Source organism: Rhinatrema bivittatum, chromosome 8 (assembly GCF_901001135.1).
Source record: "Rhinatrema bivittatum chromosome 8, aRhiBiv1.1, whole genome shotgun sequence".
Classification (NCBI taxonomy): domain Eukaryota; kingdom Metazoa; phylum Chordata; class Amphibia; order Gymnophiona; family Rhinatrematidae; genus Rhinatrema; species Rhinatrema bivittatum.
The window spans coordinates 77,602,463-77,608,301 of NC_042622.1; positions in this window are offsets into that span (position 1 = coordinate 77,602,463).

Here is a 5,839-nt window from a genome sequence, read left to right on the forward strand (position 1 = left end):
ACAGGGCACAAGGGGTGGGGTAATAGTTTGGGGTGGGGAGGGGGGTTGGTGGGTGGCATTGGGGAATTTATGTGGTAACTAGCTATAGCCTGTTTCCGAATTGTTGTTCACTAGTTATATGTAAAGCCTGTTGCTGAATTTGCTGTTTCGCTGTAAACCTATTAGATGATCCTAACAATTATCAGTATATAAAAACCACAAATAAATAAATAAATAAATAAACTACTATATCAGAAGAATGTTCTCATCTTCATATTGACCTGGTGGACAGCCAGCAGTGGTCTGGGCCCAGGTTGGGGGGTCCGGGCTGGGAATTAGGTACTGTTGTGTTTGGAAACCCTGAGTTGGTCTATGGGTAATTAGTGGATTATAGCGATCTCTGGTGAGGGTGGCCACTTGGAATGTTTCAGGCCTGGGGTCAGTGTTTAAATGCTATAAAGTATTACAAACTTTACTTAGGCAAAATGTGCAAATTTTGATGTTGCAAGAAACCCACTTGGATGAAAAGGAACATAAACTCCGGCAAAGGTGGGTTGGTGAGGTGTATTCTTCTCCGGCAGTGTCTAAGAAATCTGGGGTAGCTATATTAATTGGTAAACAGGTTGCGTTTCAATTGACCCAATTGATCACTGATCCCGCTGGCAGATATCTGATTTTTATGGGTATGCTGTTTGGCCAAGTGGTCACTTTTTGCAACATATATATGAACCAAACATATCAGCATTCCTTTTTCTCCAAGTTGGTCAAGTTGATTGCTGATAAAGCTCAAGGGTCCATTTTGATGCTTACGTGACCCCAAAATTGACAGATCTTCGGGACATGGCATGGCGGGGGATCGTTCAACCAATGGAGTTTCTTATGTCTGCACCATCTTGGATCTGGTTGATGTGTGGCGTACTCATGTTTCCAAGGCGCACGGTTCCCACTTGCGCATAGATTATTTGCTCGCTGAGAGCTCTACTTTAAAAAATTATGCATGTAGAAATTGGGCCCCTCGAGGTGTCTGACTATGCATAGTGTGGCTGAACTTGAAGGTTTTCGTCCTGCTGATACAACTATCTTATGGAAGTTTCCCAGATATTTGTTCACAGACTCTAGATTTAAGGCTATTTTCATAGTCAGAGCAACACCCGCTCTTTTCTGGGAAATGGACAATGCTGTCCTACGAGGTGGTATAATATCTTATGTAGCTTCCCAAAAAAAAGCATTGTCTGAAAGAAGTTTGCTTCTAGAAATCAATTACAGAAAACGAAATGCGCTTTTGAGGTATAGGCAACGCCTGCTACCAAATTGTGCTTTCTGGAAGTTCAGACTACACTAAATTCCCTTTTACATAAATGCGCTCAGAAATCATTGTTGTATTATAAAGCGCAGTTCTTTTTTTTTTTTTTTTATTTGCCATTCCCTTTTTTTTTGTAATTCAAAATTTTTATTGTGTGTAACAATAAGTATACATGAAAAATTGTATATTATCACAAGCATACATGTATATATGGGTCACATGAGCAAAATGAACATTAATGAAGTACTGTAACTCAGCCATAATGAGAATGCATGTTATGTCATTAACAATAAACACAATTCTTTACATAATCGACCCACCAACCCTACCCTATCACCCCCCCCCCCCCCCCCCCCCCAAGCATTTATAAATGAAGTAGAAAGGATCTTAAGAATCTTCCTAGCCAGATCTGTAGTTCCATCAGTAAATATTGTATATAATCACATATACCTTTGGTGAGGCCTAATTGTTCAATTGTCTGGAGCACAAGTCTTCATTTTCCAGTCTAAATACACCTGCCATATTTTCTGAAACTTATGTAATGTATTACCTTTATGGGCTGAGATTTGTGTTAATAAATATATTGAACCAAGTCTGTGTTGTATTTCCTTCATACTGAGTGGGTTTTGGGCAGTCCATTTTTTCGCTATTTCACATCTGGTGGTTGTACATACATATCGGACTAGAGTGTTAGCGCTGTCTGACTGTCCCAGGACTGGCATACCTAATAGGACTTGTTTCAGTTCCAGTGCCCTAAGCTCCAAGCCCCAAGCCCATATCAGAAAGCCAGGCTATAATGTCGTCCCATAGTTTGCGGATAGCCGGGCAATCCCATTACATGTGTAGGAAGGTCCCCAGTTTTCCACAATCCCTCCAGCAAGATGGGCTATGGGTCTTAGCCTTGGTATTTAGTCTAGTGGGACACAGATACCAACGATACAAAAGTTTAAAAGCGTTTTCCATAAGATTGGCAGCTATGAAACCTTTGCCCATTATGCGATATATCAATTTCCATTCCTGAGGGTGCAAGGTCCGCCCAAAATCTAGTTCCCATGCTTTGATATGGGTCGCCTTTGGGTGCTCCTCCTGTCTTAGCAACTTATAAAGAATGGCTACCACTTTAGTGACCCTATCAGCTTTGGAACATAATTTTTCAAAGTATGATTCCCCTTGCTGTAAGTGGCCTCCTAATAGGCAGGTCGAGGAGAAGTGACGTACCTGGCAATAGGGGAATAATGCTGTAGTGGGTAACCCAAATTCTAGCTGGAGACTCGGGAAGGTCTTAAGCGCAGTATTACTCCAAACTTGCCCCCATGTCAGAATACCCTTATCTCTCCATGTGTGAAAAGCAAAGTTTTCATAACTCGGTGTGAAGGTTTTGTTAGCATAGAGATATGTGCTATGAAAATATTCTCTTGTTCCCGTAAGACGAGAGCCTTTCTGAGACCATAAATCAAGAATGTGAGTAATAGATGGCGGTAAGACTATAAAGCGCAGTTCTATCAATATGGTCAGAACGCTGGTAGGATGTTATCAAATCTAACAAAACATTGCGGTGGCCAAAGGTATATCCGGTCCCTCAAAGGATACTCTGGTGGGATAAAAAATTCAACCAAAGATATTAGTGCCATGTTCCATTCCTTTTATGAGAAACTGTACAGTGGATCTCCGGTGACTGGTCAGGATAATGTTGAATATTTATAGGGGATTAATTTACCCAGGCTGTAGGATTTTCAGAGAGATAAGCTGATGTTTTACAGTTTTTGTCCCTATCTGTACGACTGAGTATAAAGAATGTACTGAAGTGCAAAAGCTGAGAGTTTTGGAGCAGGGATATCCATGTATTGCATCAAATGGGCTTTCAAATAAGTACTTTATTCTGACAGGGATGCCCATTTATATAGGGACAATTCTCATGGTACAACCCCTGCTAAAATTTCTCTTGCTACACCAATTTGTGTAATGTCTGGTTACATTAAATGTGGCTACTGTCTGCAGATATTGAAATTGCATTCCTTGGTACACCCCATATGTGATTAAATTTGCACTATGTTCCATTTGACCAACTGTGATTCTACCCTTGTTTATGTGATACTCTGCTCTTATGGATTGGTAAAATAAAAGACAAACTTTAAACATTTGGATAGAAGTCTGCAAAATCATGAAAGGACTTGAACAAGTTAATGTAAATCGGTTATTTACTTTCTCAGGTAATAGAAGGACCAGGGGGCAATCCATGAAGTTAGCAAGTAGCTCATTTAAAACAAATCGAAGAAAATTCCTTTTCACTCAGCGCATAGTTAAGCTCTGGAATTCATTGCCAGGGGATGTGGTTTCAGCAGTTAGTGTTACTTGGTTTAAAAAAGGTTTGGATAAGTTCCTAGAGGTTAAATCCATAAACTGCTATTACGGTAATTAATAAGCAATAAGAGCTTGTGATCTAATGTTGGGGTGTGTGCCAGGTACATGTGACTTGGATTGGCCACTGTTGGAAACAGGATACTGGTCTTGATGTACCCATAAGAACATAAGAAATTGCCATGCTGGGTCAGACCAAGGGTCCATCAAGCCCAGCATCCTGTTTCCAACAGAGGCCAAAACAGGCCACAAGAACCTGGCAATTACCCAAACACCAAGAAGATCCCATGTTACTGCTGCAATTAATAACAGTGGCTATTCCCTAAGTAGACTTGATTAATAGCAGTTCATAGACTTCTCCTCCAAGAACTTATCCAAACCTTTTTTGAACCCAGCTACACTAACTGCACTAACCACATCCTCTGGCAACAAATTCCAGAGTTTAATTGTGCGTTGAGTGAAAAAGAATTTTTTCTGATTAGTCTTAAATGTACTACTTGTTAACTTCATGGCATGCCCCCTAGTCCTTCTATTATCCGAAAGTGTAAATAACTGATTCACATCTACTTTTTCAAGACTTCTCATGATCTTAAAGACCTCTATCATATCCCCCCTCAGCCGTCTCTTCTCCAAGCTGAACAGCCCTAACCTCTTCAGCCTTTCCTCATAGGGGAGCTGTTCCATCCCCTTTATCATTTTGGTTGCCCTTCTCTGTACCTTCTCCATTGCAACTATATGAGGACGTAAGAACATGCCATACTGGGTCGGACCAAGGGTCCATCAAGCCCAGCATCCCATTTCCAACAGTGGCCAATCCAGGTTACAAGTACCTGGCAAGTACCCAAAAACTAAGTATATTCCACGCTACTGATGCTAGTAATAGCAGTGGCTATTTTCTAAATCAACTTGATTAATAGCAGGAACTCATCCAAACCTTTTTTAAACCCAACTACACTAACTGCACTAACCGCATCCCCTGGCAACAAATTCCAGAGTTTAATTGTGCATTGAGTGAAAAAGAATTTTCTCCGATTAGTTTTAAATGTGCCCCCTAGTCCTATTATCCAAAAGAGTAAATAACCAATTCACATTTACCCATTCTAGACCTCTCATGATTTTAAAGACCTCTATCATATCCCCCCTCAGCCGTCTCTTCTCCAAGCTGAACAGCCCTAACTTCTTTAATCTTTGCTCAATGGGGAGCTGTTCATCCCCTTTATCATTTTGGTTGCCCTTCTCTGTACCTTCTCCATCATAACTATATCTTTCTTGAGATGCGGCAACCAGAATTGTACATCGTATTCAAGGTGCGGTCTCACCATGGAGCGATATAAAGGCATTATGACATTATCCGTTTTATTAACCATTGCCTTCCTACTAATTCCTAACATTGTTTGATTTTTTGACTGCCGCAGCACACTGAGCCAGCGATTTCAAAGTATTATCCACTATGACACCTAGATTTCTTTCCTGGGTGGTAGCTCCTAATATGGAACCTAACATTGTGTAACTATAGCATGGGTTATTTTTCCTTATATGCATCACCTTGCACTTATCCACATTAAATTTCATCTGCCATTTTGATGCAATTTATCACAATCTGCTTGTGATTTAACTACTCTGAACAATTTTGTATCATCTGCAAATTTGATTACCTCACTCGTCGTATTCCTTTCCAGATCATTTATAAATATATTGAAAAGTATGGGTCCTAGTACAGATCCTTGAGGCACTCCACTGTTTACCTTTTTCCACTGAGAAAATTGACCATTTAATCCTACTCTGTTTCCTTTTAACCTGTGTTTTCACCAGTTTGTAATCCATGAAAGGACATCGCCATCTATCCCATAACTTTATTTTTCTTAGAAGCCTCCCAGATGCTCCTCTCTGTCATTGTGATATAATTTGTACCAGCCATGAAGATGTCATCTTGAGTGATTGTCTAGTTTTCCTCCTATACCTACATTAAAGTAGGAGCTTCTTTCATAAAACGTTACACATTCATTGCAACAGAACAATTATAGAGATAATTAAGAACAAACCCCAAAATTCTTGATTGCATAAATCTTTACACCCGTTTTCATAGCTAACCTAAATTAGCTCTGGTTCAAAAAATTGCCTTGAGAGGGCTCATAATAAGCTAAATAGAGCCTACCTGTGTTCAATGACAGTAGTTGAGCTGATTCATTTCCTCCTAGA